The 21,961-nt window shown below is 42.6% G+C and overlaps 1 protein-coding gene across 1 annotated transcript in view; it reads left to right on the top strand.

The window, feature by feature from the left end:
- LOC122541071 (hepatoma-derived growth factor-related protein 3-like) overlaps positions 1-21,961 on the top strand; it is a 136,187-nt gene that overhangs the window by 26,318 nt on the left and 87,908 nt on the right. The gene's annotated exons all lie outside the window — the stretch shown is intronic.

The following is a 21,961-nucleotide window of genomic DNA, read 5'->3' as shown; positions in this document are numbered from 1 at the left end:
TGGTGAAGATGTTGTTCATGAGTTGATGGGCTTCTTCCAGTTGACCACATTTGGTAAAGACAAAGGTGTCATCCACATAGCGGATCCAAAGTTTAGATTGGATAGTGAGAAGTGCTGTCCGTTCTAATCTTTGCATTACAACATCTACTATTGGGGGGCAACTTTTTCATGCAGAGGCTGGTGCATGTAAAAAGCAAGGAAGTGGTGGAGGCTGGTACAATTCCAACATTATAAAAGGCATTCGGTTAGCTATACAAATAGGAAGACTTTAGAGGGATATGGCCCAAATGCTGGCAAATGGGGCTAGATCAGTTTAGATAGCTGAGAATCAAAGTTTCGGGCAAAAGCCCTTCATTAGGAATCTTCAGATGAAGGGCTTTTGCCCAAAATGTTGATTCTCCTGCTCCTCAGATGCTGCCTGACCAGCTGTGCTTTTCCAGCAGCACACTCTCGACTCTGATCTCCAGCATCTGCAGTCCTTACTTTCGCCTAGTTTAGGATATCTGTTCAGCGTAGATGAGTTGGACCAATGGGTTTGTTTTGAGCTGTGCAACTCTATGACTCTATAACTATTCCCATCCTGCATGCTTCTGCAACTTCTGTTCAATTATACAACAGCGAGATTCACAACTCATTCCATCAAACCTCTAGATGATGGAGACAATATTAAGAACACCAAAAGACATTTTTCAGAAGGACTTTGGTCTACTACTAATAATTCGGTTTTTGTCCTAAGAAGAATTTATTCAATATTTTAACTAAACCAGAATAACTTTCATATAAAGAGCATTCTGAACATGTCAAAATTTCTCCAACCAAGCCACTTTAGGAGATATTTAGATAGATAGTCATAGGTTTCAAGGAGCATTTCAAAGGAGCGATCAAGCTCTGTGTGTGGGCTAAATGAGCTCCTGATGGGACTTCTCCCTCTCACCAGGGGGAAATCCCACCTTTAGGAGCTGATTGGCAGTGTCGAACTGTTGGAGCTGTGAGCCAGAGTTCTGTATTGGATGCTTCTGGATCTAAATGCAAAGGCTGCATGGATTCTGGAGGAATGCAAGTCTGGGGCTTTGGACAGGTGTTCCTCAACAGCTTCAGGAAGAGGAGAAAGATGTGGATTTTATACAATAGCAGTGTTAGAAGGAAGGGGGATGCTTTCTTTTTGAGGTGTGTTCCTGATGGGCAAAAGGTGCATTACAATGTCAGTAAACCCCACTTCCTTCCTGTCCTTTTAAACACTTTTTGGTAAGAAAATAACCTTCCTGCTCCTGGCTGTCTGTCTGTAACAACCATTTTACGACAGGAGCAGTATAATATTGGGGTCTTGAACTTTTAGTAAGCTTACTGGAACCTTCCTTCTTTATTTCCATATGGTGGACAGCTGCTGATTTCTGTGCCCCATCCCCCCCCTCCATCTGTCCAATGTCGATGAGTTTTGGTGATGGTGGGAAGGTGCTGGGCCAGATGCGGCACGGTGGCTCAGTGGTTAGCACTGCTGCCTCACAGCGCCAGGGACCCGGGTTCAATTCCAGCCTCTGGCGACTGTCTGTGTGAAATTTGCACATTCTCTCCGTGCCGGCGTGGGTTTCCTCTGGGTGCTCCGGTTTCCTCCCACAGTCCAAAGATATGCAGGTTAAGTGGACATGCTAAATTTTCCATCGTGTTCAGGGATATGTAAGCTAGGTTCATTAATTGGGGAATGGGTCTGGGTGGGTTACTCTTCGGAGAATCGGTGTGGACTTGGGCCAAATGACCTGTTTCCCCACGGTAGGGATTCTATGCTATATGTGCCCCTGAGCAATGGTCCCTTTAATTTTCCTTAAGGTCTGTGTGAGGCAGCACCAGAAGCTAATGTGTTGGTACACTAGCATGGGCGGAACCTCACAGTGTAGAGAGGGCACTGCACCTGAGGGCGAAGGAGAGAAAATCAACCAAGCATCCTGTACCCTGCTGATGCCAAGCTGGATGTAAAGTGGGTGGCTGTCCGATGAAAGCAAGTTTGCATTTGGGTGTCGTCTTATTCTTTACTGGCTGCCACATGAAAATAGCATAGTGACAGCGATTGAAACAGTACAGGATTTATTCACTAGCCTTTAATTCCAATAATTTGTAGACAGCTGTAAAAGAAATATTTGCACGATAAGCTGTTTCTTTAGAGCCAATTAACACCCAGGTTCAGTGTGTTGGGCAGGGATGTGTGGGGAAGTATTTGAGTGTGACAACCCCAGCCACATTTGACTGAGGCATGTAATATCCAGCCCATGCCAGATTTCAGAATTTGCATTGCTACAAACTGCAAATCTAATGCTAAGAACATTTGAATGAACCAGTAATTTCTATTAAATGACTTTGACCAGGTTCGATTCGAGCCTTAGGCACCTGTCTGTGTGGAGTTTGCACATTCTCCCCGTGTCTGCGTGGGTTTCTCCGGGTGCTCCGGTTTCCTCCCACTGTCCAAAGATGTGCAGGGTCAGGTGATTGGCCATGCTAAATTGTCCATACTGTTAGGTGCATTAGTCAGAGGGGCGTGGTTACTATTCTGAGGGTCGGTGTGGACTTGTTGAGCTGAAGGGCCTGTTTCCACACTGTAGGGAATCTAATCTGAAAAAGGAGTCCTACAGTGCTTTCAACTTGATGTCACGTTCCATCTAATCTGAAATTGGACACAGCAGATCAATAAGTGATTTTAATAATGAAAACATGGGTGTGACAATTAATAACCTGATTTGGATGTGTGTGAGAGCAGGGTAGATATTATTCAGTTTTCCAAAATGTTTGAATGAGATTTGTTGGATAAAAATCGGAATTAGTGTGCAGTCTGTGGAACTTGTTCCAAATTCAGTGAGGTGATGGTTAATCTGTGAAGAACTCCACATGCACCTTAATACATTTGGATAACAAACACTTCAGAGTTGAAATGAAGCATTGAGAGGTTGCTATTTGCTGAAGTGAATTCCAAAACAACATAGTAAACAGTGAACAGAGACCCAAAGAGAGAGAAACAATCCTGTATATACAGCATTATTCGGACTAATCAAAAATTAATCGTAGGTAGAGTACAGGGTGTTGAACACTCCGGTGAATTTCCTTCCACCTTCTCCTGTTCTATCAGCATAACCGTAGAAAATTTTGTGATTGGAGTTTGTGATGTGCAAGAGGACTCAATGAATTTCACCCCAGGATACTGTTTTAAAATTGTTAAAGTTAGTTGAGATTAAAGGTTGACAAGTATCCGTCTTCATAAAGTTAGGTCACATGGGATTCAGGGTGAGCTTGCCAATTGGATACGTAATTGGCTTAACAGCAGGAGACCGAGGGTAATGGTGGAGGCCTGCTTTTCGGACTGGAAGCCTGTGACCAGTGGTGTTCCACAGGGATCGGTTCTGGGTCCTCTTCTGTTTGTCATTTATGTAAATGACTTGGATGAGAATATAGAAGGCATGGTCAGTAAGTTTGCAGATGACACCAAAACTGGTGGCATAATGGACAGTGAAGAAGGTTTTCTAGGCTTACAAGGGGATCTTGATCAAATGGTCAATGGGCTGAAAAGTGACAGATGGTGTTCAATCTGGATAAATGTGAAGTATTGCATTTTGGTACAACAAACAAGGGTTTGGCTTATACAATTAATGGAGGGGCCTTGGGTAGTGTTATAAAACCTAGAGACGCAGGTACATAATACTTTGAAGTTTGCGTCACAAAGAGAGAAGGTAGTTAAAAAGTTATTTGGCACACTTGCCTTCATTGCTCAGTCCTTTGCGTATAGGGGTTGGGACGTCATGTTGAGGTTGTAGAGGACATTGGTGAGGCCCCTTCTGGAATACTTTGTCCAGTTCTGGTCGCTCTGTTATAGGAAGGATACTATTAAGCTGGAGCGAGTTTAGAAGAAATTTACCAGGATGTTGCAGGGTATGGAAAGTTTGAGTTACAAAGAAAGTCTGGCTAGGCTGGGACTTTTTCACTGGATCCTAGGAGGTAGGGAGGAGACTGATAGAAATGTATCAAATTATAAGGGGTATAGATAATGTTAATGGTAGGTGTCTTTTCCCTCGGATGGGGGATTTCAAAAACAGAGGGCATATTTTTAACATAAGAGGAGAGAGATTTTTTAAAAAAGACATGAGGGTCCTTTTTTTTACACAGAGGATAGTTCCCATGTGGAATGGGCTTCCTGAGGAAGTGGCAGAATTACAATGTTTCAAAGACATTTGGATAGGTACATGAATAGGGAGTGTTTGGAAGGATATGGGCTTGCAACAGGCAGGTGAGACGAGTTTAGTTTGGGATTATGTTCAGCATGGGCTGGTTGGACCGAAAGGGCTGTTTCTGTGTTTTGTGACTCTATGACAGAAATTAAAGAAATATTCTCGGACATGCCAGTTTTCTGCATTCTCAGAGGTATTCTTTTGAATTTATGCAGAGGGAAAAGGAGTATTCACCATTGTCACAGTGCAGCACAGAATTAGACAACAGCATTCATTTGTCTCATTTCATACACTGTCCTTTATTTCACCTTGAAGTTAACTGAAAATCATAAGCAGAAATTGACAGCTTAAAATGGTAAACTTAATTGTTAAATGTTTATAATAAATTTTTTATGGTTCATATTCGCACATTTTACTATATTCTGCAAAGTTAATGGTTGTCACTTTCGTATATCCATTGTGCTGCTCGCCATGTTGTATGTGGTCCCTATACTATTGCTCAGTCCTGTTACTATTGAGTGACAGCAGCAGTGGGAGGAGGGGGAGAGTGGGAGAGAGTTTATGGGGAGCTGCTGAGTGGTGGGATATGGCTAGTTCCTCATGTTAGTGGTAGTCACAGGTTGACCAACTATTCCAGTGTCGAACTGAGGTCAGTTCTTCTCCTCTGGTGTTTCGGTGGCTTCTGAAACAGTGGCAGAGTGATTGATCCCTCTGTCCTCGCGAATTAATTTGAATGGTCCCTCTATCCTCAGAAGTTGAGATGGTCTTTGAGAGTTGGGACAGTCTCCTGAATGTGACGGCAGCTGGAATATCGACAGTGATGAGATGGCTTTGGCAGAGATGTCATTCTGAGTCCAGTCCGTGATGGCAGGGGCTGGTTCAGCATGCTCCCACCTTGCTGTTGTGACCTCAGGGACAGTTCTGGAGGCTGTGCAGTTAGACACGTCCCGTAGCCACTTAAAAAAAATCAAGAAAACATGAATGGAACAAAAAAGTAATTTGTCCTTACGTTGTGTGAATTATTTTGTGGTTGGCACAGTGGTTAGCACTGCTGCCTCACAGCGCCAGAGACCCGGTTTCAACTCCTGCCTCAGGCTGTGTGGAGTTTGCACGTTCTCCCCGTGTCTGCGTGGGTTTCCTCCGGGTGCTCCGGTTTCCTCCCACAATCCAAAAATGTGCAGGTTAGGTGAATTGGCTATGCTAAATTGCCCGTACTGTTAGGTGAAGGGGTAAATGTAGGAGAATGGGTCAGGGTGGGTTACGCTTTGGCGGGTCGGTGTGGACTTGTTGGGCCGAAGGGCCTGTTTCCACACTGTAAGTAATCTGTAAGTAATCTAATTTCATTTTGTAGTTTATATAATTAAAATGGCACTAGATTATGGTGATTTATACACATTTTACGATATTTTTATGAATACAAGTAATAATAAATTACTACCCAATATATTTCAACTTCTCAGATAAAGAAGCAGTCTGTAGCAAAATGCAGCAAGACTTGGACAATATCCAAGTATAGGCTGACAAGTGGCAAGTAACATTCCATAAGTTGTAGGAGCAGAAGAAGTCGGTCATTTCCCCACAAGTTCTACTGAGCCATTCAGTGAGATCATGGCTGATTTGATTCGCACCTCATAAATGCCAGACATCGGCCTCATCAACAAGAGAGAATCTAATTATTGCCCCTTGATGTTCAATAGCATCATCACCACAGAAACCCCCACTTTAAAGTGCTGGGGTTACCACTGTCCTGAAACTGAACTGGACTAGCCATATTAATATTCTGGCTACAAGAGCAGGTCAGAGGCTAGGAATACTGTAGCGAGTGACTCACTTCCTGTCTCACCAAAGCCTGTCCACCATTAATAAGGCAAATGTCAGGGTAATGGAATACTAAACAAAAAAAAATGAAAGAACTGCAGATGCTAGAACTCAGAAACAAGAACAGAAATTACTGGAAAAAATCATCAGGTCTGGCAGAGAAATCAGAATTAATGTTTTGAGTGCAATGACCCTTTTTCAGAACTCTTGTATTACCTGCAAGTTCCCCTGTGAGCCTGAATTGGAAATGTATTGCCTTTCCTTTAGTGTCGCAAGGTCGCATATCTCTAATGATAATGTGGGTACCTAAGACAAATGGACTGCAGCAGTTCAAGAAGGCAGCTCACCACCAACCTGCCAAGTAAATAGGGATGGGCAGTAAATGTTAGCCCAGTCAACATTGCCTGTGTCCCATGAATGAATAAAAAAGTCACTATATGGTAGAATTTTTGCCACGATTCTCGTTCAGGACCTGTTCTGGTGTGACGGGGAAAACCACTTTGTAGTCTTCTGAAGAGGCTCTTGACTTGAAAAATATTTAACTTATTGCATGCTAGTAACTGTATAAGACATTGTTACGGAGGTCATGAGGAAGATCAAACGGTAGTCTTTCTCATTCAAGATCTGTGGAAGTCATTGTATTCCCATAAATGGGGGCATTTGATCATTTTGGTCAGATGACAGGGGGGAGTTCCACTCCCTCATTAAAAGGAACAGGTTTTTTCCCCCCCAGTTTTTAAAAAAAAGTCTATAAGGTGTTGCAAAGGAATGACATGCTCAGTGGTGGCAATCTAAATGCTGAGATCAAAACATTATCAGTGATGTTTCAGTGCCAAAAGGTGTCACTTCCTTGGAGTACAAGTCATTGTGTTTGATTCTATTCGATATCATTATATTGAACATGGTAACTTGTTCTATAAGCATTATATTTTGCAGGATTATATTCTGCTATTAAGATGAAAATAGATCCCTATATCCTCTAGGTGTAGAAGCCAGCACTCCATGAGCTGCCTTGATTATTTTCTGCACCTGTTTGTGGAATTTTAAAGATCTCTACACCTGAATCCCCAAATCTCATTGGACATTCACTGTATTTGTCTTCATGTTATCTGGAAAGTGCCCTGATTTTTGTTTGGTCCAAAATTGGTAACCTCACACTTGATTACGTTGAACTCCATCTTCCACAGTTTTACCCATTTAATATCCCTCTGTAATTTGATGCTATTATTTACACTGTCTACTGTGCTGCCTAACAAGGTTCCTGACAAGTGTTTGTGTGGGGAATGATGGTAATTTTACAGCGAATGAAGGCTAGGTGGCATGTTGAACGTGTCTCATACAGTCATTGGTTTTCCAAAGCCTATTTTGAACTCCCACAAATTGGAAGGGGGTAATTCTATAACTTATTCTTCGATTTCTATGTCTCTGTCATTCCTTAGAGATATATGAAACTGCTGGAGGCAGCAGGGCATTATGGATCATAATGTTCATAAAGACCATAAGCCTAAGACATAGGAGCAGAAGTTCGGCCACTCAGCCCATCGAGTCTGCTCTGCCATTCAATCATGGCTGATAGGTTTTCAACCCCAATCTCCTGCTTACTCCCTGTAACCTTTGATCCCTTTGGCAATCAAGAACTCATCTATGTCTGTTTTAAATATACACAATGAGCTGGTCTCCAAAGCCTTCTGAGGCAATGAATTCCATAGATTCCCCACTCTCTGGTGAAAGAAGTTTCTCCTTATCTCCATTCTAAAGAGTCTTCCCTTTATTGTAAGGCTGCACCCTCGAGTCCTCATCTCTCCTACCAGTGGAAACATGTTCCCAATGTCCACTCTGTCCAGGCCATTCAGTATTCTGCAAGTTTCAAACAGATTCCCTCTCATCCTTCTGAACTCCATCGAGTATAGTCCCAGAGTCCTCAAATGTTCCTCTTATGTTAAGCCTTTCATTCCTGGGACCATTCTCGTGAACCTCCTCTGGACCCTCTCCAGGGCCAGTTCATCCTTCTTGATGTATGGGGCCCAAGATTGCCCACAATACTCCAAATGTGGTCTGACCAGAGCCTTACAAAGCCTCAGAAGTATATTCCTGCTTTCATGTTCTAGTCCTCTTGAGATGAGTGACAGCATTGTATTTGCCTTCCGAACTACTGACTCAAACTGCAAGTTTCCCTTAAGAGAAACCTGAATAAGACTCCGAGTCCCTTTGTACTTCAGATTTCTGAATTTTCTCCCCATTTAGAAAATAGTCCATGCCTCTGTTCTTCCCACCAAGTGCATGACCTCACATGGGCGGCACAGTGGTTAGCACTGCTGCCTCAAAGCACCAGAGACCCGGGTTCAATCCCCACCTCAGGTGACTGTCTGTGTGGAGTTTGCACATTCTCCCTGTGTCTGCATGGGTTTCCGGGTGCTCCGGTTTCCTCCCACAGTTCAAAAATGTGCAATTTAGGTGAATTGGCCATGCTAAATTGCCCGTAGTGTTAGGTGAAGGGGTAAATGTAGGGGGATGGGTCTGGGTTGTGCTTGTTGGGCCAAAGGGCCTGTTTCCACACTGTAAGTAATCTAATCTAATCTGCTATTTCTTTGCCCACTCTCCTAACTGGTCTGAACCTTTCCGCACCCTCTCTGCCTCCTCAATGCTACCTGTCCCTGCATTTCTCTTTGTATGATCTGCAAATTTAGCCAGAATGCCCTCAGTTCCTTCATCTAGATCGTTAATGTATAAAGTGAAAAGTTGCAGTCCCAATACCGATCCTTGTGAAACACCACTAGTCACCGGCCTCCATGTTGAGAAGGGCCCTTTTATCCGCACTCTGCTTTCTGCCAGACATCCACGTTTCTATCCATGCCAGTACCTTGCCTCAAACACACTGGGCACTTATCTTACTTGGCAGCCTCCTGTGTGGCACCTGATCAAAGGCCTTCTGGAAGTCCAAATAAATAACATCCATTGGCTCTCCTTGGTCTAACCTGCTCATTGCCTCCTCAAAGAATTCAAAAAGACTTGTCAGCGTGATCTCCTTTTGGTGAAACCATTCGGACTTTGCTTTATTTTACCATGCACTTCCAAGTATTCAGAAATGTTGTCCTTCACAGTGGACTTCACAATCTTATCAACCACTGAGCTCAGACTAATCAGCCTGTAATTTCCCATCTTTTGCCTTACTCCCTTTTTAAACAGAGGGGTTTAATTAGCAATTTTTCAGTCCTCTGGGACCCTCCCTGTCTCCAGTGATACCTGAAAGATCACTAGTAAAACCTCCACTATCTCCTTCAGAACTCTAGGGTGTAGTCCATCTGGTCCAGGTAATTTATCCACTTTTAGATTTTCTAGCACCTCCTCCTTGGTGATGGCCACCAAACTCATCTCTGCCTCCCGACTCTCATTTGTATTTTAGAGATATTATTCGTGTCTGCTACTGTGAAGACTGACTTATTCAGTTCCTCAGCCATTTCTTTGTTCCTCATTACTACTTCTCCAGCATAATTTTCCAGTGGCCGAATGTCCTCTTTTGCTCTTTATATATGTTAGGAAACTCTTGCAATCTTTCCTAATATTACAGGCTAGCTTACAGTCATATTTAATCTCCCTTCTTATTTCTTTCTTCGTTGTCCTCTGTTGGTCTTTGTAGGCTTCCCAATCCTTTGGCTTCTACTGCCTTCCACCACATTGTATGCTTTCTCATTTGCACAACAACTGTAGGGGGCTGGTTCTGTGAAACAGCTGGCGGTGTGCAGCATCTTGGTACATTCCTTTAAGGTCATAGGCATTAATGGATTGGGTTAGGGTTCATTGCTTCCAAGGCTGAAGATGGCAATTGGGGCTTTCATTGTTTTCAGGTTTGATTTACAAAATCCCATCCAAACATTGCAGCTCCGGGGTCAAATTAATGTTTTTCTGACTTCAATTTTGTATTTAAATCCAATATGAACAATTTAGTTTGATGAATAAAACAGTGGCAGGCAGCAAAAGTGTATTAGATCTGTGGCTCGCATTACGTTTGTTGGATTCCGCATGACACTGTTCAAGGTAAGTCAGATGATTTGTGGCAGTGTCACGCTAATACTGCTGCATCATATGTATTATTTTGCTGCTAAGATTGAACTGTTGCATTGTAGGTGTGCAGCAGCTAACTGTGCAAATAGAGCAGCGCTTTCAGTCGGTCAGTATCTCATTGTTGGGGGGAATGATTCACGGTGAGGTTAATCAGAATTAATCCGAAATGATTCACGGTGAGGTTAATCAGAGTTTGCTTGCCTTTCAGCAGCTGAGAACACAGGCTATTTTGTCCAGCCCTCCTTGTCTTTTTTTCAGTGTGACTGACGTCCGATGTTATTTTCTGTTTGTTGGAGGATGTGTGATTTCTTGTGTTGCCAATGGCTGGTACAAGGACAATGGGCTGAATAGTCTCCTGTTATGTATCTTGCTATGATTCAACACTGTGAGAAGAAATTTGTAGGAATCTGTAAGAAGGTTGTCTACAAAAAGGTGGCGAAAGTGAGGACTGCAGATGCTGGAGATCAGAGTTGAGAGTGTGGTGCTGGAAAAGCACAGCAGCTCTGGCAGCATCGCAGAAGCAGAAGAATCAACATTTCTGGCATAAGTCCTTCGTCAGACCTTTTACTGATGAAGAGCTTCTCCTGCTGCTCGGATGCTGCCTGACCTGCCGTGTTTTTCCAGCACCACACTCTCGACTCTGTTTACAATAAGTTGTGATTTACCATGTGTAATGCAGCCAGGAGATTTGTTTTGTAGTGGTTTACACAGCTATCCAATTTCAGATTTCCACCAGTTGACTTGAATATCTGGCAGAGATTTATGAGATACATTAGGGACATTTAAGCAAATCTTGGGTAGGCACATAGAAGATAGTACAATGAAGGAAGGGTATGTAAGTTAGTCTGATCTTAGAGTAGGATAAAAGGCTGACACAACATCAAGGGCCGAAGGGCTTGTATTGTGCTGTATGGTTCTATGTTCACTGCATGAATTATAGTGTTTGTTAAGATCGCCACAGAAGGATCCTCTCACAAGCCAGCTTGCCCAGAATCAAAGTACTAATCAGTGAAAAAACAGCTGCACTAGGTGGGGCTTGTCACTCATAAGCCTGATACTCAGAGTCCCAAAGTTCTACTCAGAGAGAGCGAGAGAGCGCCTCATTGGACCGAGCAGCCATCTTAGAAGCAATTTAACTGAAGAGGAAGCAAGTCAACCTCAATCCCTGGAAACTGGGGAAGACAGAATTTAATTAAATTAATTAATTAAATTAAATATCTTACCTAACACACATGATACACCAATTACAGACAGAAATACAGTTAAATATTAATGTGCCACTATCAGCCAAAAGGAGCAACTTTGACCTCCTTATTTCCTGTAAGCTAAATCAGGAAAGATGCCAAAGAAACCAGAGGAACCAAGTTTACGCACACTAAGCACAGTATGATTAGGCCACTAGATGTGCTCTACAACTTGACAGAAACCTGTCACCTGTTGCAGCGTGAGGAACACATGGAAGATTAATGGAGCTGTTTTACTGCTTCTTATTCCTATATCTAGATAACTATGCAGATACCTATGGGTTCGATGGAAGACTCTTGTGATGTATCCTCACCCACTGGAGTATACTATGCAACCTCCTTGTGAGAGTGACTGCATAATTTATCACTCCCTCAGACTGTCTGAAACATAACTTTAATAAACAGGTGAATGGACTGTATTTGTGGGTCTACTATTGTTGAAGCTTTCACTCTCCTCATTGCAATATCACAAGGCATTGACCACAAGATCAAGGAGGTTATGATGGAGCTGTATAGGATGTTAGTGAGGCCACAGCTAGAATACTGTGTTCAGTTCTGGTCACCACGCTAGAGGAAGGATGCGATTGCACTAGAGAGGGTATAAAAGAAATTTATCAGATAATGTCTGGGCTGGAGTGGTTCAGCTTTGAAGAGAAATGAGATAGGCTGAAGTTATTCTCCTTGAAGGAGTGAAAACTAAGGGAATCCTGATTGAGGTGTACAGAGTTCTGAGAGGCGTAACAGGGTAGACTGGGAGAAACAGTTCCCCATTGTCGGGAGGTCAGTAACCAGGAGGCTCCGTTTTAAGGTAAAGTGCAAGAGGCTTAGAGGCGGTTTGAGGATTTTGTTTCTCACTCAGAGGGTGGTGGGTGTCTGGAACCTAAAAAGGTGGCAGAGGGAGGTACTATCACAAACTATTTAGGTGAACACTTGAAGCACCAAAATACAGGTATACAGGTTTACAGGCCACATGCTAGAAAATGTGGTTAGAATAGATGATGACCAGTGTGGACATGATGAGCCAGAGAACCTTCTTCCATGCTGCAAAACTTTGATGACTCTGACAGTAAAATAGCAATGTTGCATGGAATTTGACAGCATGCTGGGAGCTTTGAGGACAGGCCTTAAAACCAGAGAGCAATCCTGCCGTGCCCTCTTGGGAAACCTCAGACCCACTTTCATCCATCTGGCTAATAACTGGTTGTTGGCAAAGCTCCAGTCCTGTTAAAAATCAGGCTCCCACTGCCAACACTTGCCAGCCAATCAAACATCTCATGGTTCAGCATTCTCAGCAGCACCATCAGGAGCAGTGACCACTTCTGGGACTGCACCTAGCTGAAAGTGTGCTATATAAATGCAGGTTGGCCTCAGATGGCTGAGGGAAGCTGGGCCAGTCAGGCAGCCTCAGTGAGATGGGTGGGAATGTTAGTGGGAAGATGAAGTGGTTTTCACTGGGATAGGTATTGCTGCTGGGGGCCGGAGCAGCCAGGAGAATTAGCTGATGCATGAGGAAGCACACCAGGTAGTGTTGTCAAGCAATGGAGGGGCTTGCTGTGATTGGGTTTTATGGTTGTGAGTTTGGAAGGTGTTGTCCAAGGATCTTTGAATTTCTGTAGTGCATCTTGTAAGCGGTACACACTGCTGGCGCTGAGCATTGGTGGTGGAGGGAGTGGATATTTGTGGATGTGGTGCCAATCAAGCAGACTGCTTTGTCCTGGATGGTATTAAACTTTGAGTGTTGTTGGAGCTGCTCGCAGCCAGAAAGTAGGAAGTATTGCATCATTTAATGCTCGGGCAGGTTACTTAATAAACTCAAGTGGTTCACTTGAACTCTGGATTCTAACTACTAGTAAGACAGCACAATGGCGTGGCAGAAGGCAGACAATAGGCATTCCATGTCCAACCTCCCTTGCCATTTTATGGGTACAACCATCTCCAGCCCATGCCTACAGGGTTGGTAAAGTGCAACTCAGTGATTCGCCTGTTTAGTCTTAAACTGAAATGGATCTATTGTTATGGACCAGACCCGAGCCCTCAACACATTTTCAGGCAGGTAGCCAAGACCATGACATTGCTATTTGTTTCAGGTAAGTGTACAGTGGATATTCCCAGAGTGAATTAGCTGGTCCAACTGCCAAGCTTTAAACAAACAGAATTTATTTACAAAATACGGAATGAAACACAACAAACCAAAAATAGAATACCTGAATAACTTATCCTATCCAAAAACCCAAGAGATTATCCCGACCTGATGATGCTGTTCCAAAGATACTTCCAACAGTCCCAATAAACAGACCCCTTAGCATAAACTTTACAGGTTACAAAGTCAGAAAGGCAGAGGAGAGAGAGGGCTTCCAGTTTCAACTGTGACCCTGAGTAAACTAACACCCGAACTGAACTGACCTGCGCAGTTAGAGAGCGGCTACACCCTCTTGATTATATCGTTTTTATAAAGACATGAAAGCCTTAGGCCAGATGCGTTGTCTGTTAAGGGTAAACAAAGAGGGCCCCAATAAACCTTTCAAACCAAGTTGGAGCCTGGCCAATTATCCCCTCCCTGGGGGAAAAATACTCAAGGGCGCAGTAACCTTGTAAAAGGACCAGTTTTGTGACATTGTGAAACTGAGCCATTGACTTCTCTCATGGTAGCATGCTTTTTCAATCCCTGTGCTGCCAGTAGACTACTCCTCCAACAGCACCTTCCAAAGTTATGATCTCTACCATCAAGAAGGACAAAGGCTACAAATTCATTGGAACACCACTACCTTCAATTTGTCTTCCAATCCACATGCCATCCTGAACTGGACATATATTGGCATCTTCCACTATCACTGGGTCAAAATCGTGCATCCCTTTCTAACATATGTGTGTGTGCGCGCACACGCATACACATACACACACACACGTTCACCACAATCTTATCAATCTTTTTCCTTTGAATTTCAGAGAACAATAGTTCAAACCTTATTTTGGAGGCTTACTACTTAGTTTCACTGTCACTTTTGCATTGTTTGAAATTCTAAAATCTTGACAATGTATGCCATAGTCACTCAGAAATAAATATCAGCACGTTTAAAAATTGTTTATTTTCTGATCTGCTCTCCTTGTGGAGGCCAGTTTCACCCTGTCTATCTTTTTAATGGGATTTAATACCATTTTCATGCATGGAAAATGTTCATGGGCCAAGTTAGAATCTCCCTGCGTTTGTAGATTTTTAATTAAATACCTTGGTCTTTTAATAATCTCAATCAAGCAACTGCCATTTGATGGATGCCTTGTCTAATAAAATGAAATCTCTTGATTTGTTTGTACCCAACCATGATGTTAAAATAACCAATTTAAATATTTCATAAAACATTTATTGACAGTTTTTTGGTTAGGTAACATTCAAATGTCAATGTTTACAGGGAATGTGATGTGGAAGAAGAATTTAGAAGGCAATACAATCAGTTCCACTATAACATGGTAATTCTGTTCTCGTGCAATACCATGTTATAAGAAAATCACGTAATAGCAGCAACATTTAAACTAATGGGGCTGAGGGGTGACCTTATAGAGGTTCACAAAATTATGAGGGGCATGGATAGGATAAATAGACAAAGTCTTTTCCCTGGGGTCGGGGAGTCCAGAACTAGAGGGCATAGGTTTAGGGTGAGAGAGGAAAGATATAGAAGAGACCTAAGGGGCAACCTTTTCACGCAGAGGGTGGTACGTGTGTGGAATGAGCTGCCAGAGGATGTGGTGGAGGCTGGTACAATTGCAACATTTAAGAGGCATTTGGATGGGTATATGGATAGGAAGGGTTTGGAGGGATATGGGCCAGGCACTGACAGGTGGGACTAGATTGGGTTGGGATATCTGGTCGGCATGGACGGGTTGGACTGAAGGGTCTGTTTCCATGCTGTACATCTGTCTCTATAATTGCGTTACAACCCTTACATGCTTTAAATGTTTGCGCTATAGAAACAGTGTCCCCAATTCGACAATTGTATTATAGCGAATTTATGTTGACGGAACGCACATTATAACAGAACAACCTGGAGTTAATTGAAAAGACAGTCACCTTTAAATTCTTCTTTAGAAATGAAGACTTCTCAACTTATACAGATATTACCTTGCCTTGACACCATTCAGATTGCTGGAATTACCTTCCCAATTGTATGATGCAACAATCTTTTCTACTTGGTCTGCAAAGAGTCAAGAAGAGGACTAACTAGTGTCTTTTCAAGGACAACCATGGAGACTCAATAATATCAGTTTTGATGGCAATGGACAGTTCCCAAGAACTAATTTTTTAAAAAAACCTACCGAAGCAGCTATTGATTAGTGTTGCGGTGTATGGTGTATTTGAAGTGACCTGTTTTGCTTCCTTTTGTGCAATGTGTAATTTCTGTACTTGCAGAACCAGCTAGCAGAAGTCTAAATTGACTCTGCGTATGATGTGTCTATCAGGAGAGATACCAATAGAAAGCCCAAGACTGGGAGATTGTTGTGATACTAATTGATACACAGAAGGAGTAGTGAAAATCAATATTTAAGTTGCATCTCTTCTATTTAATGACAACTTCAATAAGCTGTAAAGGGGAACAAAATCAAGTAAATAATTGGAGAAATAAAGTATTAACAGGGATATAAGAAGAATAAAGAAAGAGAGGAGGTACTTACATTGTAAGTACTTTGTGTCAATCAAAAAATAAGTTTAGAAAAAATGGATTTTGTAATAAGTGATTTCAAGAAGCATAGAATACCAACCAATTTGCATCTTAAAAGAAATTTTATCAAGTGATAAGTAAACAGTTTGACAAATTTGTGTATGAAGCGCTTCATCATTCAGTATTGACAAGGTGATTAATCAGGACCACTTGAATTATGTGACAGATCAAAGCCTATTCCTGCACTGGTTCAAACGAAATTCTGTGGAATGAGAATATACATTCTATGTCAATGTACATAAGGTTTGTGGATTCTTCAGTCTTGCTGGGCCTGGATAATCACGAGTTTAGTGACAGTTACCATTATAAATGTGAAAGTCATCCATCAACTTGTGGTGAGAAAGAGGGGCCCTGTAAGTTAAGTATTGCCACAAATTGCTGGACGAGTTGTGTCACTTGGTGGTTGTTCTCTGAAAAAACAGAAGCTTGCCTTCACCCCACTCGAGTTTTGAATAATATTGCTGTATTTGGATTTAAATAGCCAAGGAATCACATCAAGAGAGATGCAACTGGTAATTAATGTTTATAATGAGCAGGTTTCTGATTCAGCAATGCCACTTAATCTCTCCCTCCCAGAAAAGTAACAGTTTCAACTTGGGGATCTTTTATGCAATTGGTAAATTATTTCTCAAGATCTTGAGAAAAATGTCTTACTCTTTGTTCGAAGCTTTTCTCTCCTCTCTCTTCATTTACAGTACATGTCCATCTTCAGTCCTCTTTGTACCTGATTTGACTCTAATTCACTTTATTTCCTTCTCCATAAATTCTCTGTCTCTGGCTTAGTCCTTCATTAGAAGTGAGTATTGGCTCAGCCAGTAACTCAGGTCCCAGATGTCTTGTTAACCTTGCTATATTCTTATCAATTTGCATTCTAGCATGTTAGGATAGGAAAACTGCTTTGATTTGAAGGAGGGAATAGCACTTTAGAGTGTAGCTTGTTGCAAGAAGTCCCATTCCAGTAATTTCTGACATACACACACAGTCTCTTCCATTCAGCGCATACATGCAAATGGCATGACAACTGCCTTCCACCAAGTCGTAACGAAACACGAATAAACACATCGACAAAGCTTTTCCCTCACTGAACATTATCAGAATTTCTTTTGCATATTTCTTGTGTAGTGTACTGCATAAAAACCCAAGGCAATGGAAATAAGTGAATTTAAGCTCATTAAAATCCGTTTACTGTACTAACCAATTGTAACAGCTGTAATTTAATGCCTACCTGCCTCTTCACCAACTGATACCGATGACTCTTTTAAATGCTGGAAATTTGAATTCAGGGGGCTGAAGAAGTAGTCAGATGCTCCGACAGTATTTATAAAGAGAAAAGGCAGGCATAGTGTCGCAGACATGTGCTCATCACTTGATACATGCTAAACATCTCGCAGTGATCAGTGAGAATCCAGCATCTGCCTTTTCATCCAGCTAGGTTGAGCATCTAGCTGGGATGCAAATTGTCACCAAATAAATATAATGTAATCAATGTAAGTGGACAATCTGTGCTCAGAATTGAAGGCAAAGACTTCAAGAAAAGATAAGCCGGAAATGGGTCAGGTCAGAGAGTGGTGGAATTTGAAAACTAACTGTTTTAATTCTTATGGTTCCAGACAGTAGTGGGCAGCACGTGGCACAGTGGTTAGCACTGCTATCTCACAGCGCCAGAGACCCAGGTTCAATTCCCGCCTCAGGCGACTGACTGTGTGGAGTTTGCACGTTCTCCCTGTGTCTGCGTGGGTTTCCTCTGGGTGCTCCGGTTTCCTCCCACAGTCCAAAGATGTGCAGGTCAGGTGAATGGGCCATATTAAATTGCCTGTAGTGTTAGGTAAGGGGTAAATGTAGGGGTATGGGTGGGTTGTGCTTCGGCGGGGCAGTGTGGACTTGTTGGGCCGAAGGGCCTGTTTCCACTCTGTAAGTAATCTAATCTATCTACAGTAGCAGGAAGCGACAGCAAAAACAGGAAAGTGGTACATAAATTAAAAAAAACAAGTAACTGGGTTCCACACGGGCTCTTGATGCCTTTTTATTCGGAGGAGGTGAGTCAACTTAAAGGAGAAATCAATAAGAGAACAAGATTTCTCAGGTGGAGGAAGGTAGTAATAGATGAGGACATTTTTGGATCTCCTTTGCGAGAATCTTCAGAATGTCTTGGTGGAGTGTGGAGGTGTAGAAGTTTTGGAAGTTTCAATTGGACATCTGCATCAAAGACAATCAATCATAAGCACTTTGATTTGTCCACTACAGTTATGATGGGCAGTGAAAACAGCCAAACATTAATGATAGCACTTAGAGTTACATCAACAAATGGCTATTATAACTGACTGAGCGGATTCATTTCAACTTGCATAGGCTAGTAGACGCACCCCAAATGTGCGTACTCAGCCCCCTACTGTATAGCCATGACTGCATCACCAAATACCAGGCTAGTGCCATTTACAATTTCGCTGATGACACCACCGTAGTCAGTCAAACCTCAGATGGCAACTAAACTGACTACAGACGGGAGGTGGAAGACCTGGAAAAATGGTGCACTGAGAACAACCTCGCTCTCAATTCCGGCAAAACCAAGAAAATCATTATTGACTTCTGGCAGAATGTTACTCATGCCCCCCTACACATTAACAACATGGAACGAATAGAGAGTGTCAAGCTCCTGGGAGTGATCATCCACAACAAGCTTTCTTGGACTCTCCATTTGGATGCATTGGTTACAAAGGCCCAACAATGGCTCTTCTTCCTCTGGCAGCTGAGGAAATTTGGTTTGATGGCGAATACCCTTGCCAACATCTATAGGTGTGCCATCGAGAGTATTATGTCTGGATGTATCACTATCTGGTATAGGCAAAAGTGAGGACTGCAGATACTGGGGATTTGAGTCAAGATTAGAGTGGTGCTGGAAAAGCACAGCAGATCAGGCGTTCCTGATGAAGGACTCCTGCCCGAAACGTTGATTTTCCTGCTCCTTGGTTGCTGCCTGACCTGCTGTGTGAGTCAAGATTAGAGTGGTGCTGGAAAAGCACAGCAGATCAGGCGTTCCTGATGAAGGACTCCTGCCCGAAACGTTGATTTTCCTGCTCCTTGGTTGCTGCCTGACCTGCTGTGCTTTTCCAGCACCACTCTAATCTTGACTCACTGCCTGGTATGGCAACTGTACCATTCAAGAGCGAATGCTGGAGATTGGAAACAAAACAGAAATTTCTGCAGAGACTCTGCTGATATGGTAGCATCTGTGAGAAGAAAGGACAGGAGTGGGAATTTGTGCTTGGAGTCCGAGGAGATAGGAGAGGTGCTAAATGAATATTTTTCATTAGTATTTACACTGGAAAGAGACAATGTTGTTGAGGAGAACACTGAGGTACAGGCTATTAGATGAGATGGGACTGAGGTTCGTAAGGAGGAGGTGTTAGCAATTCTGGAAAGTGTGAAAATAGATAAGTCCCCTGGGCCGGATGTGATTTATCCTCAGATTCTCTGGGAAGCCAGGAAGGAGATTGCAGAACATTTGGCTTTGATCTTTATGTCGTCATTGTCGACAGAAATTGTGCCAGAAGACTGGAAGATAGCAAATGTTGTCCCCTTGTTCAAGAAGGGGAGTAGAGACAACTTTGGTAATTATAGAGCAGTGAGCCTTACTTCAGTTGTGGGTAAAGTGCTGGAAAGAATTATAAGATATAGGATTTATTATTAACTAGAAAGGAACAATTTGATTAGGGATAGTCAACACAGTTTTGTGAAGGGCAGGTCGTGCCTCGCAAAGCTTATTGAGATGGTTGAGAAGATGAATGAGGGTATAGTGGTTGATGTGGTGTACATGGATTTCAGTAAAGCGTTTGATAAGGTTCCCCATGGTAAGCTGTTGCAGTAAATATGGAGGTATGGGATTGAGGGTGATTTAGTGGTATGAATCAGAAATTGGTTAGCTGAAAGAAGACAGAGAGTGGTGGTGGCAAATGTTCATCCTGGTGTTCAGTTATTAGTGGTATACCATAAGGATCTGTTTAGGGGCCACTGCTGTTTGTCATTTTTATACATGACCTGGATGATGGCGTAGAAGGATGGGTTAGTAAATTTACAAATGACTCTAAGGTCGGTCGAGCTGTGGACAGTGCTGAAGGATATTGCTGCTTACAGAGGGACATAGATAAGCTGCAGAGTTGGGCTGAAAGGTGGCAAATGGAGTTTAATGCAGAAAAGTGTGAGGTGATTCATTTTGGAAGAAGTAACAGTAATACAGAGTACTGGGGTAATGGTAAGGTTCTTGCAGTGTGGATGAGCAGAAAGATCTCCGTGTCCATGTACATAGATCCCTGAAAGTTGCCACCCAGGTTAATAGGATTGTTAAGAAGGCATATGAACCATGGGGTTATGTTGCAGCTGTAGGAAACTATGGTGTGGCCGCACTTGGAGTATTGCGTACAGTTCTGGTTACCACATTATAGGAAGGATGTGTAAGTTTTGGAAAAGATGCAGAGGAGATTTATGAGGATATTGTCTGGTATGGAAGGAAGGTCTTCTGAGGAAAGACTGAGTGACCTGAGGCTGTTTTCGTTAGAAGGAAGAGGTTGAGAGGTGACTTAATAGAGATGTGAAAGATGATCAGAGGATTAGATAGTGTTAGCAGAGAGAGACGTTTTCCTCGGATAGTGATGGCTAGCATGAGAGGACATAGCTTTAAATTGAGCGGTGATAGATATAGGACAGATGTCAGAGGGGTAGTTTCTTTACTCAGAGAGTAGTAATGGCGTGAAACTCCCTGCCTGCAACTGTAGTAGACTCACCGACTTTAATGTCTTTTTAAATGGCCATTGGATAAACATATGGATGATAATGCAACAATGCAGGTTAGTTCAGCTTCAGGCTGGTTTCACAGGTCAGCACAACATTGAGGGTCAGAGAGCCTGGACTGTGCTGTAATGTTCTGTGTTCTTTGAAAGCAAGATAATATTTCGAGTCTGGCGATTCTTCATCAGAACTGTTAACAGCTCAGGAAAGGTGGTAATATATTGAAGTGACGTTTGTGGGAAGGGGTTGGTCTTGCACAAGGTGACTTACTTGCCGATTTACTTCCTCCAACCTCAGTATCCAAGGCCTCAGGCACACCTTCCAGGTGAAGCAGCAGCTTACCTGCACTTCTCTCAACTCATTTATTTCATTCACTGCTCAGAATGTGGTCTCCTGTATATCGGGGGAGATGAAACACAGATTTGATGACCGCTTTGCTGAACACCTACACTCTGTCTGTAAAACATGACCCAGAGTTTCCCACTGCCTCCACTTCAACACACCACTGTGTTCCTACACCAACATTTCTGTCCCAGATCTGTTGCAGTGTTCCTTAACGCAAGTTCAAAGAACAACACTTCATTTTCCACTTGGGGATTCTGTTTCATGAGCGCTCATTCCTGAAGAAGGGCCTGTGCCCGAAACGTCGAATCTCCTGTTCCCTGGATGCTGCCTGACCTGCTGTGCTGTTCCAGCAATAAAGTTTCAACTTCTTAAAGATCCAACCCACCCTGGCAAGATTTTCTACAACCACTACCATTGGAGAGAAGGTATAGAAGCCTGAACACATGCACCAGCCAGTTTCGAAACAGTTTTTACCCTACTGTTGTCAGAATACTGAATGGACTCACAAATTCTTAACATTTGCCTGTACCTGTGTTTTTGTTTTTGCCGCTGTTTACCTATTATTTACTATCTATGCTACTTACTCTGTGATCTGCCTGTATTGCTTGCAAGACAAAGCTTTTCACTGTGCCTTGGTACATGTGACAATAAATTCAATTCAATTCAATGTTTTTTACTGTTTGAAGAGCTGGGGACTTAAATAGTTTGATGACTTGGTAGTTCTATAAGCCTTATCTGCCCTTAAGCACTGGGTTCAAATAGCTTTGCTGAGTCCAGATTTTTCACAATGGTG

The sequence above is a fragment of the Chiloscyllium plagiosum genome, chromosome 36 (assembly GCF_004010195.1).
Source record: "Chiloscyllium plagiosum isolate BGI_BamShark_2017 chromosome 36, ASM401019v2, whole genome shotgun sequence".
NCBI classification, from domain to species: Eukaryota; Metazoa; Chordata; class Chondrichthyes; order Orectolobiformes; family Hemiscylliidae; genus Chiloscyllium; species Chiloscyllium plagiosum.
Note: the sequence above shows the minus strand (reverse complement) of the source record. Positions and strands in the feature narration are given on the sequence as shown.